The 13,504-nt window shown below is 39.4% G+C and overlaps 1 long non-coding RNA gene across 1 annotated transcript; it reads right to left on the reverse strand.

Moving 5' to 3' along the window:
• Positions 1–8,890: 8,890 nt before the first annotated feature.
• Positions 8,891–12,423, reverse strand: LOC146046035 (uncharacterized). The gene is made up of 2 exons (XR_014465727.1): positions 12,071–12,423; positions 8,891–11,713 (listed from the first exon to the last, which is right to left on the reverse strand). It is a non-coding gene; the product is annotated as an uncharacterized LOC146046035 (long non-coding RNA).
• Between the last annotated feature and the right edge of the window lie 1,081 nt (positions 12,424–13,504).

A 13,504-nucleotide genomic window follows, 5' to 3' on the forward strand; every position in this document is an offset into this window, starting at 1 on the left:
GGTCAGTGGAGGTGATCTCGGTTTCACTGGGAAGGGCGGCAGCGGAGCCCAAGCATCTTCTCCTGCAGGGGAATATACAGTGAAGGGAGGCAGTATGTGGTACATTCAGAGAAGCGTGGGCAGGCTGGGTGACCTAGTGAATGGGGGGGCATACAGTGAATGGGGTACATACAGCGAAGGAGGGGCAGTTTATGGAAATATACAGTGAATGGGGGGGGACACAGTGAAGGAGGGGCAGGCTGGGGGAAATACAGAGAATGGGGGTCAGGCAGGGGAATATACAGTGGAGGGGCATGCTAGGGGACATACAGTGAATGGGGAAGAGTGGGGGAAATCCAGAGAAGGGGGGGGGGGGTTAGGTGGGGAATATACAGTGAAGGGGACCATTCTGATGTGATTATTGATTCAAAGAAGGTCAGGCTGAATGGTTGGCCCCCACACATTTTCACGTCACCACATCTGGCCCTCTTTGCAAAAAGTTTGGACACCCCTGGTTTAGAGTCATAACATATAATAAATATAGAGCATACTCTTAAAGGGTCAAATCAGGGGTATCGGTTTACCAGGAGGACTGTACACAGGGAAGTTTCTCGCCAACCGAAAGAAGGGTTTCTTTAATATGGAGCTAGAGAAGGTTGTGAAAGTAGACTGATTTGATTAACTTTGAAAAAAAAAATAATAAAAAAAAACAAATCCCGCTTTCCCCCTTCAACTACTTCGTAAATATGTGTTAAACTACCATAGAATTGCCAGATTTTGGAACATTGGGTATTTCTCTACAATATAGGGGCCCTATCATTGGTTTGCCTAGTCTGCTGAGAATAAAAAAAAATATATATTCAAGTTCTTTGGGCAGTATTCAATGAGAAAAATTCTCCGTGTTTTATGGAGAGTTTGTGCTTTTTCTCGCGTTGGATGGAGACTTTTGCTCTCAAAGAGCGAGCAACCCTATTCAATGTGCACTTCGCCGTCTTTCTAAGTGATTTTCGCCATGTCTCTCCGTGTAGCAATTCTCCATCTTTTCATGAAGTAGTGGAATATAAACTTTTACAATAAAAAGGTTTATGGTTTTAATTTTGGTGTCAAAAAGTCAGGAATTTTAATCTGTGAAAGGGCATGCTATTTTTATTCATGTGCTTATAATAGCACGAGTATATATTTAATAAAAAAAAAAAAAAAAAATTATATATAATATTTTACACAGAGCAGCCAGCAGGGGGCCGGGAGCCAAGCCGCTCATTAGATATTCATATTCACTGCACCCGATCATTACATATGCACGATCGGGTGCAGTGAATACCCGGCCCCCTGTTGGCTCTCCCGGGGGGGGCAGCCTGTGCTGCCTGGCTCCCAGGGAGCCCACCTCCCCCCCACATACGTTCTGGAGCAGGCAGGGAGACTTCCATCTCCCTGCCTGCTGCCGTCCTCAGGCTCCCTGCGGTGTCACCTCATACGCCGGATTGGCTGATACTCGCCACGAGGGGCGGCGAATAACAGTCACATTGAATACTATCTAAAGTGCCGTGGCGGAGAATCTCCAAACATGGAGAATCTCTGCAAAAACACGTCGAGTGAAAAAAAAAAAACGCTCGCCATGCACGGAGAATATTTTCATTGAATACTGCCCTTTGAGAAAAGAGGAGCATGCAGCCTTTTTTGGTCACCTATTACTGTTGCCAAAAATAAACTGCAATTTGGTTTATCAAAAAAAGTTTATATTACCTATTGTCTGGAGAACTGTATTAAGCATTTGAATCTTTTGAACAAATATTTTATATTGACCATATTCGGATTGCCTTAAATTCACATATCTTGGGCCATATGTGATCTGGAAATGCCATTGTCTTTTTAGAAATTGTTAGTTCTAAATAAGACACCTTACAACTAGGATGAGCAGGATCAGTTTTACTCAGTTCTTATTGCAATGCCATGTGTTTTGCATGGCCAATAGGATCCCGCTTTGAGATCCAAGTAAAACCGAATCCGCTCAGCTCTACTTATAATACGATAGGTGCTTGGTGTGGAAGGATCTGCTATATCCTGATCTGTGATTTTGACAAAGATCCTGGATAACATGTTTTTATATAAATAAAAACCCCTTTAACAATTTCTTAATCAAAAGTGGGGAGTGCCCTCAATATTTTTTTTTTTTTTTTTTTATAAGCTATAGAGATATAAATAAATACAGATTTTTTGTAGCTCTGTAAAAAGGACTTTTATAGAAAAGTACATTGTAATTTTGTGCAAAAAAAAAAAAAAAAAAGAGGAAAAGTGATAATTCCATACTGCACATGTTCATACTTTAGAACAACATTTTACAGTTAGAAAAAGGTCTTAACCATTTTGCTGTAAAAGTTGATACACACAGAAAGTGGCATCCTAGGAAACCCCAAACAGCAGCTAATTGGATAGGCCCAATGTAATCCATTTACCTTCTACTTCCTAGTACTTATATAGGGGAATAAGGCTTCATATGCCTCATGCACGTAAAGCAGAATCCCTAATAAGCAACCCTCAAGAGTCCGATTTTTGAGTTCTTACGCAGGGGGCTGGGAACTTATCTGGGATTATACACATTATTGCCTAAAAACAAGTAATTTACTGCACAGTAAGGACAGGCTTTTGCAGTGCAGTGAATAAGTGTCAGCCACTGAATACCCCTCAATGACTTCTAAAGGCTTTTCCAATACTCAAAATCCATAAGTATATTCAAATATCTAGTTGGAATTTCTTAACTTTAAAATTTGAGTAAGCAAAAAAAATTACATTAAATATCTACAAACCACTAAGTATAAACCTGAAGGTAAACATTTTTATTATGACTTCTAGAATTGGCATATTTGCAATATAATGTGAAGGTTGTGTCATTGGATGAACATATACATTACATAAATTGTATCTAATATGGTATTGGTTAGGACTTGGTAACATTTAACTAGGAATTAAATCAAGATGTTATTTTTAAATATCTACACTTTGCATTGCAGTAAATTGTCCGTGTAGAAGTCTACCTGCTTCTTATGGACATAGACAATGGGGTCAGGGTACGGGGCAGTGTGAAAGTGTTTATGGGGCAGTATGGGGCTATGGGACAGTGTGCACAATTGGGGATACAGGGTAATGTGAGGCTAAAGGTCAGTGTAAGGGAGGGAGTGTGTGTGGGGCAACAGGTGGTCAGGCTAAGGGGCAGTGTGCCAGTATGTGGACTAGGTTACAGAGCTAAGGAAGTCAGACTAAGCAGCAGTGTGTAGGAATGTGTATGTGGCAACAAGTGTCAGGCTACGGTGCAGTGTATGGGGCTACGACGGTCAGGCTATAGGACAGTGAATCTATAGGGTCAGATTACAGGGCAGTGTGTGGGTATAGGGTCAATTACAGGGGGGGGGGGGGGGGGAGGAGAATATAACCTGAGATTCCTGATTGAAGATGACCCTACGTCTTTTCTACAAGAGTCTTTGATTAGAATTTATGAAACTACTGCAAAAATAACCATAATTATGAGCAGCACAGTGGTTAGCATTACTACTTCACAGCACTTGGTTACCTTGTAATTTTCATTTACACCTACACTATAGAAACATACTGAAAGGTTAATAACCTTGTGCCCAAAATTAGCTTTACTGGGGAAGGGGGCACAATGATTTATTTAAAATCATGTGTAATACAGAGGTGCAATATAAACGATCAAATTAGAGCCAACTGATACGGTCCTGATGCACACCAAGTGCAGTTCAAGTATGAGAATGTTCAGGTCCTATAAAGAGGACAGAATGTATATCTCCTAGATACCAATATAAGAGTCATTCATGTACAAAGGTTACTAGACAATACACTTCTAAAGGCGGGGGAACACAGTTGCCTACTAACCTTTGGAGGTTAGGAAAGTCTGCCCATCTACACACAATAAGTTAAGAGATTGGTAATAAGTTTAGTTCCATATTAGGTCTTAAAAAGGTTATACCTGTAGTTTTGGAATCCAAAGTTTCATCACTAGTAAGGTTTAGAAAATTATATAATATTGCAGATTGGTGTATTTTAGACTACAATGAGGATTAATCTACACAATGATCTATTATTCCTAGCAGTTGAGAACTCAGCATGTACAGCACAATATTAAATAGCTACTGCATCCAGCAGTAAAGCCGATTACACACTGGAGCAATGGCCGCATAATATACAGTTTCGCAATGACAGATCGCCTACACGGCTCTTTGCGCACAAGTGACTGCACACTCCTGTGGATGCTAGAAACCTTGTTTGTGCCAAGAAGACAGAATATGATCGTTCCATACTTCATTAACATCATACTAGATGGCACTCATGTGCGAGTGCTGCACATGAAGAGTTAAAGCAGGGTTAGTAATTGTAGCATTACATTTTGGGATTAAAAACAAAAAATTTTTGTTGTAAATGCAATGTGGCTAGTTGGGATTATTTAAATGCGTTTGTGTCATAAAATGCTGCGTTTCATCAAATACTTGGCCTACTGAATTAATCTGAAATTATGAAAGAGTATTCTATTAACTGGATTAAAAGATTTCCAAAAACAAGGAGAATTGGCAGTCTGAATTACAATGATATATAGACAGTATTGCTACCTCACAATGATGTGGTCACAGGTTAATGTCCCACAGGGTCCACTCTGTTGTTTGTATCCTCTCCCTGCATGTGGAGGTTTCCTCCTGATTCCATCAGAAGCCAATAAACCTAACTTTATTTTATTTGGAATGGGTGGGGGAAGATTACGAGAGGAAGCTATGTGGTGATGCATATAGGTTGTAACTAAGGCAGGGTCAAATATGGTAAATATTTGTTAGCTATATAAAAAGCACTATAAAAATGTTACATTTAAAATATATGTAGTTTTAGAGGGTGGATACAGTGACTGTTACTTGGCAATTAAAGTTGTTAAATGCTACTACTAAAGAAAAGATCATTTTAGGGCAGTGAAATCTACAGCCTTCAATATCCTAGTTAAAGACGGGATACAGTCACTGTGTAGGTCAACCACTAATGGTTAACAGTGACTAGGTCGTACCTTGAAGTGGTCGACATACACGCTTATGGTCAAAAAAAAAAAAAATAATAATAAATGGGGGGGGGGGGGGGGGGGGGGGGGGGCAGAGGTGTGTGCTATGCAAGGGAACACTGCTCACTTACACGGGGGTCCATGTCGACAAACAGAAACCCATGTCAACCATAAGCTTGTGTCTACCTTTGTCAATGTGAACCTAGTGACTGTTGACCTAGTGGTATTGGCATGGGGAAGGGAAGTGAGCAGAGTGTAATGCATATACAGGAGTCATCAAGAAGATGGTCCTTTGAGAAAACATTAAGTGAATTACAATGAAAAAAAAAAAAAAAAAAAAAAAAAAGCTTCCTAAATAAAAGACAAAAAAAAAAAAAGTTAGTAGCATTTACTACAGGATGTGCCAAAATTGCTTTGCAACTGAACAGGCTTGTCTTTTGACCATAATCTATACAGCCTAACATGGCATACATATGCAGATACAGAAGAGTGATGCTAAATCACTCAACTATGTATCAGTGGTGTCTGCAACACTGGCCCTGCCTGCGATTAATATCAAGCATGCTTCTGTATCGCTATGCCCCTATACACAGAGCAATGTAGGAGTATTTTCTAAGAGATTGTGAAATCTCTTAAAAAAATGCCCCTAAATCACTACATGATAAAACCTTGGTGCCAACGCAATCCTAATTCATTTAGAAGATCTATACCATACAACACTGTTTATCCAGGGACTACTAAGTGCACGTTTTACAGATCATCTCAGTACTGCAATGGAAACCATAAGCTACTTTTGTAACTTTGATATGTACCATCCAGTAAGAAGTATACACTTGTGCAGCAACTAGATCTGCAAAACATGCATCATTCAGTACACCTAGGGATCGAAATTAAGAAACCTTGCCATTTAGAGTGATCTAATCTCAACATACATTAAAGAGATAACAGACGCACAAAAGACCCATTTAATGCCAAATCTATGTGCAAATAACTAATAGAAAGTAAAATTTCTTATAAGGCATCTTTGACTATGCAGCTATTTTACAGAAGAAATACATAAGCCTAATGGCTCCTCCTAGTTGTAAGTCCCCTCATGCAGGAGCATGCATGGTTATGGATAGTGTACACAGTATATTATGTAAAAGACACACACACACACACACACACACACATTTGATTTTAAATGGGTACAGGTAAATCTAGTACGATCATAATCACTAAAACCAGAATGGTCTTCATACTATAAACTGTTGCCACCATTAACAAAACATTTGCCAAGTATTTAAGCCACTGTGCAAATTTTCTGTAAACCTGTATATTTACCATAATTAGTATTAGGGCCACACTCTTGCATAACAATAAAAGTCCGCTGGCAGAATGAACACATTAAATTATACATCTTCAACTGCTAAGATATAATTACTTAATGTCAGGTTGTGATGTATCTGCACAGCAAACCAGATCTACTTTACAGTACAGATCTACATACAGCATCGCTGTACAACGTAGGGCAAGGAAATTCTTGGATGTTTGAGACCTTACAATCAAAAGGGGCTGTACAATATAGGTTTACATTATTGGAGGGGGGCATGTTTGAAGATTTGGATACAAGCACTTATGAGTGGGCGAGTGTGTAAAATGGGAAAGAGTGCTCGGAATGAAAGTAGTAAATAATCAGTTAAGTGCTAGGAGGTGGCACTGATTTGCCGAGACCAGTGTGTGGGAATTATACTGGATCTGTAAGGGAGGGGAGTGACTAAAAGGCTTCATATGTGTGGAACAGAGTTTTATATGGTACAGGGAACCTGTGTAACATCTGGCAGTGTGATAACTGATGTAGAACAAGAGGAAAGTTAGACTAGAAAAAGCATTAAACGTGGTTTAAGGTCCATACACACTAGATCATTTTGCCAATCTGGCTGTTTGGAATGAAAATCTGGAAACTTTTGGGAGCAAATTACCATTTGCTCTTAAACATTCAAAATAGACAAAAATGTGGTCCTACAGAGAAATTGGTTGAATAAATTTAAGCAGATGACTGATATTATCCATTTTCCAGCGTTTGGGAGCAAATGATTGATTGTAATGTGTTCCCAGATTTTTATTCCAACCAGCAAGATTGGAAAGAATCTATTGTGTATGGGCCTTTAATGTATGGAGAGGCAGCCCATGTGGGAATACTGGCTGAATATGCTGTATCTCGGCTAATTATTATTAGATATTAATTAATATCTCAGCTAAATAAGGATAGAAGCAGCATAATTGGGAGAGGGCTTGATGAGGAGAACAGACACTAAGGGGGGGGGGGGGGGGGGGAATGCAATCCCCCGCCGCTATTTCTGATGGAGAAATAGCTGCGACTGCTTAGTCAATACTGTCTTTCGACAGCATTGAATAGGCATCTCGGCAGAATGATCCCAACTTTAAAAGCGGTCGGCCCCGATCTACCGAGAAAGGTCGCGGCTTGGCGAGCTTACAGGCAGTTCTTATGTCACACCTCCTTTTTGCTGATTGACAGTTGGGTCATTGAATCCGGCCTGACGATTTGCTGCCGAGCAAAATGCAAACAGTCCAGGATCACAGCTGTTGGGATGGACCGACACAGTAGTGATCCGGGATTGCATAACCCCCTAAAGCTGGGCACACACAGATGGATCGGGCAGCATGTGTTCTCCACACACACACTGTCCAATCTGTCAGGACTGACATCCCAACTGGGTACTCATTTGCATGTGCCTGCCCACTGAGCTGTCAATCACCAGCAGCTCCCAGCGCTGCTGTACAGGCGGTCCACAGATCACCGCTACAAACAGCAGACGCAATATATCTGAACACCATTCACAGACATAATCAATGGTACACTGGCTGATGGTGCACATGCACCTTTAGGAACAGGGTACAATTGTCTGTCAGAGAAATCAAGGAGTATGGCAAACTTGGTTTAAAACCAGAACTTGCGTACTGTAACAGCATGATAAATTAGCTAGAAAACATGCTTACTGTAGATAACATTTAAACTTGTAGCTAAACACTAAAGCCTATACACAACCAGACAATGGGTGGAACCATTTCTTAAGGCAGCATTCAGCACATCATAAGGCACCAACAGATTCAAGAAAATATCATTAGTCACAGTAATTGGTTAAGCCGCGACATGCAGTGGACAACACCCAGATTTAAGGTTTGCAGAACCTTATGTAGAGTTTACAACAGGCATGTCCAAACTGTGGCCCTCCAGCTGTTGTGAAACTACACATCCCAGCAAGCCTTGCCATAGTTTAGCATTCCCTAATAGCAAAACCTGCAGCAAGGCATGATGGGAATTACAACAGCTGGAGGGCCATACATAGTTTGGACATGCCTGGTTTACAAGATGCACTGCCATGTGACTGGGTGTGCCAGAATATCCCTGTAATCGGAGATACCCATTATGTACACAGGTTCTGCGGCTAACTAAATGCAAGCCTGCAGTTTACCCAGTTATAAATCAGCCACAAATTGTTAAATCATAGGTGCCCCAGATTAAAGCGATATTATGATAAACCAACAATACATCATTACCATATTAGTACAAAATTATTTGTATTGAAAGGAGCTAGAAAACGAAAAGTAACCCATTACTACCCCCTATTGTTGTCAAACTTTGCCTATTTAATTTACATACCTTTATACATAGGGATTGGGAATATGGTTCCAATACATTTTCTTTTCAGTCAGTAGTTACTCAGCAGAACACTCACTTTGAACAATGAGTTTATAAAGACAAGGAATATTTAGATATTGCACTTACCAGGTTAAAGAGTAAACGCCATAACAGAAATAATTATTCACAACAAAAGCAGCAAATTAAAGAAGACTAGATTTTAACCAAGAACTTCAATTTTATTTAAATAGAATAAAAAAATATAATTCAAGAGGTCAATTTATATGGTGTTAAAGTACGTTTAAATTGAAATAACATAATGGTTCAAATGCCTACTATGGCGTTAAATACTTCAAAGTCCCTTTTAAACCAAACAGACTATTGCCTTACTATTTTTTCTTGCTAGAAAATCCTGACCCCACATGATCTGTTGATTATGGTATCAGCAACCATGCTTTTTTTTTTTTTTTTTTTAAAGCTAGATTACTTTACATTGCTAGAGTGTAACCCAGCATCAACCCTCAGCCACTGCAATGGCAGATTTGTCATTTGCAATGCATAGAACAATGGAAGATGAGATGAAATCATTTAGTGTTTGCTGAATTATCTTTGAATCCGTAGTTGACATTAACCACAAGGCAGTTTCATCAGGTTTGGTTTAAATAGATGGTATAGAGAGGTTTATTTTGTATTCCTGTGGTAGTATTTCCCTGGTGCAATTATTGACATACTGTATATGTTATTTAACGGACCATCCAGTCACGATATACGTGCTTAGATATTACCTGCAAAGTATAACCATTGCATTTACGGTTTGTTGAATAAGGTATTAACTGATTGTGTATTTTTTTTTTTTTATAAAAACCACTTCACATCCTCACTTACGCAACAGAACCAAGTACCTGTATTTATGCACACAAAGCCTCATACACTTTGAATAATGACCTAAATAGATAGTATGGTGCTATTATTACCAAGGATTTCTAACGAATGTTTTTTTCCATGTTATATTGTGTATTAGTCTGTAATAGACCTCATTTGAATGTTCTGCTTAGACCTTACTATACATTTACAATCTATGGTTATGCAGACGTCCTGGCTTGTTCCTTGGCCATCCTTAGCTGTCGCTGAAGCTCTGCTGTAACTGTTGGGACTCACAATATCTGCTTGCAGACTCGCATCTTCAATGAAGTCATAAGGTTTGTGTTGTGCTTAGGTGTAGATGTAAGTTTATCATTTGATACCTCATTCAGCAAATGTGTTTTCCCATTTTGTTTACACTAGTATTACTGTAGGATACCTGGTTAAAGATGACCAGCAAAGTACCACTATTTTACCCCATACCACAGAAATAAAAAACACAAGCCTTTCTGGCATCACGAATAAGGACTCGAACACAAATCACGAATAATTATAAACATACAAGCAAGCAAAGTGTGTAGCTCATGTGGCGCACACTAAAGTAGTAAACTCATATACATTGAGCAAGTTACAGTATAAATGTATACACAATGAGCCAACGACAAACAAGGCTAATATACACGGCATAACGACTTGGTAATATTGCCCTGCTAGCAACTGCAGGTTAGTAAGCTATCAACTTTGATTTTCATCCATAGCGATAAGGATAAGAGTTTTTAAAATGGGCACGACTTGGCATCATAAGAGTTCTTAACTGGGGGCTTTGTGATCTTCATAGTGAAGAGATTAATGTTCATAGCGCACCTCCGGGGACTATCACACGTAGAGGAGGGTTTACACTAGATGCGCATCTTTATTAGGGACCCAAAGCTAGGACATCTGACGTTTATCAGGAACCAAGGAGTTCTTCTATGTGTGGACAGCAGTAATGGGACTTGTATGAAGAATCAGACAGGTAGGAAACATCTTTGGCCAACAAGGGAGGGACAAACTCCTAACGGTACACTGGTCTCGGGTCGTACATCTCAGGCTAAGGGAAGCATCATGTTAGGATCCACTGTGGTTCTTGTGGCAGGAAACACGAACTGCTTGGTATGAGGGTGTAATCTGTAAAGAATCTAAAAATAGCCATTTATGACCACCCCCCCTCCCCACCCACACAAGAGAGAAAAAAAAAAAAAAAAAATGATATATTTGCACCTGCCCTTCCTAGCTTTAAATACTACACCACAAGGGAAGGCTGGACATTTATAACTGCAACACCTCCCCTACACAAATTGTGTCATTACTACAAACGAAATTAACGCTCAAGTAGTTTAGGGAATAGCCTAGCCCAGTGGTTCCCAAACTGTGCGCCGTGGCTCCCTGGGGTGCCTCGGGACACATGTAGGGGTGCCCTGGGTTGGTGGTCCAGGACCAACTCAAATTATTAATGGTTAATTATTTATAAGCAAAACCAGTGCTGGTGGCTGCCAATCATAATGTGTACAAACAAAAGGAAATCCTGCCCTGTATCATAACTGACCCTAATAATCGCATATAAACCCAGTCTAATTAAAAAAAAATTGGCCTAGGAGAGCCATGAAAAAAAATCTTATATTCTAAGGGTGCCGTGATTCAAAAAAGATTGGGAACCACTGGCCTAGCCAGAAGCTATAATATTAAAAATACCCAAGGTCTTTATAAAACATCAACATTAAGTTTACAGAGCAGTGGGAGCCTATTTAGTTCAAGGTTTCACAAAGGAGTTAAACCTGGAAAATAAAAGTGAAGTAAACTCAAAAAGCACCCCCCCCCCCCCCCCCCACCAGACACAACGAAAGGCTACACACCTTTGTTTGCCATTTAAACTAATTTTTAAGCAGACATTCACTGCCACCTAGTGGCCACACCAGTTGTATGCTACTCTGCAGTGACGTCACCAGTCATATCCTTATTTGTTAGACGAATACTTTAAAGTTATTCTAAAACATAAACTAAGTACATAGTACTAGCAGCATAAACCTGGTTTATATGTGCTCCTCAGTTACAGCTGGGATTCATGATCAGCAGAACATTCTTTCCTAGGGCAAGCATGATCCAGCACACCACCTGACGGCACCTCGTTCTCAAGACCATTCCTAAGGATCATAAGAGGACCACATAGATGTAGCATTCCATAAACCTTTACACAGTTACCTACTCATCAGTAACTCACCCCCCCCCCCCAGATATTATACTTCATTATTTCGTGATGATTACTGCATATTGTTTTTACCACTGACAGAAGCTACAATTAGTAGAGTAGAATGATACCCTAAAGAACCCACTTCTATAGCAATTATGTTTCATAATACTGCCTTGCCTTTATTATTACAGCCCGTGTTGAAAGTTTGATGAATCAGACTGTTCCAAAACTATTAAAATTTAATAGAAATAGCGCTGTATATGAGACTCCACCCAACACATACTCACCGCTGCCGGGACATCATACATACCTGACAGCAATGGTTGGAAGTCGCAACCTGCTTCTCTTCCGCCCTCTCCGCCGCTTCATTCTTCTACAGCCTCTTCCACCCGATGAAGAACTAGCGTACACCGCGTTCAGCCATCTGCTTATATAGTACTCAGGGACTGACAACTCCGTACTGCAGTACTACTTCCGCCAAATTATAGAAAAATAGTCCCATAAGCAAATTCTTTAAAATATCTTTTTGACTCTATTGCTTTCGTTCCCAAATGATTTTTTTTGACAGGGACTGAAATACCCCATAAGCAGAAATCAGTTTTATGCGCTAAATAGAATAAAAAAGAACGCTCAAAATCTTAAAGGTAGTGGAAATTTCCAGAACTTCTAGGTGCCCAGGATTACGCATGCGCACGGACTTTTTTTTCTCCCCCTGTTCAAAATACAGGTTTTGTGAAGCCCCTCAAAGCCCTTTAATGGAACATTGTTTCATTATAACTCTGTTTAACAATTATGGAAACTTCTGTATTAACATTCAGGATCTATCGTTTACTAAATAGTGTCATCTGATCTCCCGACTATACAGGCAGGCGGATTTATCCCAGTAGCTACACTCACTTGGCGGATAGATCTGATATACAATAATAACACGCCGCACCCATCTGTGAATGTCAAACTGGGCGCAAGGATATTTACTGCAGAAGAATAGAATATAGATCTGTCTGAAAACCAGTTGAAACTGGTCTCAGACGCTTGTTGTGAATAATAAAGAAAGAAAGAAAGAAAAAAATGAGACTGAGGCAAATCTTCCAGAGAGTTCTAGAATCCACAGCTATTAAGTCTATTACAGATTTCTGCATTACTCATAAGTGCTAAATAAAAATACATCTAATTTATTTAACCTTCTAAAGTGTGTAATCAGCAGTAAATGTGAAGTAGATGTTAAAAGAAACAATATAGCAACTTTGTATTCCAAAATTAACATATAACCTTATTCCACGAACATGTTTCTTATTTTTGCAACAGTCAATTACTGAGATTTTTAATTTTAGTGTACAAAAACTGACCTTTTTTTATTTCTACAAATCTGCGAAGAACCAGAGTGTAATTATATTGAAAATTGTCAGTATTAATGCAATGCTTTACGTGTTACCAGTGTGCACTTTGTTTTATGTTGTATGTTTACATTTCTTGTTGTAAATTTTGGATATACAGATTGGTATATGTTTTGTGTTTTCTATGAATTTTTTATGTTTTAAAAAAAATTAAATAAAGACTCAATTAAAAAAAAAAAAAGAAAATTGTCAAAATCCTTGCAACCTTGCTTTCTAATAGGTTTCATGACTATGAAGGACAAATTGCATCTAATTTATACCACTTTCAGACTGCGCTCTAGACCCGGGTTATTGCGGTGTCGAGCGACCCTGGTCTTGTTCCCAGTATGGAGGAGGCAGCGCTGTCACCT

Source organism: Crinia signifera, chromosome 11 (assembly GCF_055691185.1).
Source record: "Crinia signifera chromosome 11, ASM5569118v1, whole genome shotgun sequence".
In the NCBI taxonomy this organism is placed as follows: Eukaryota; Metazoa; Chordata; class Amphibia; order Anura; family Myobatrachidae; genus Crinia; species Crinia signifera.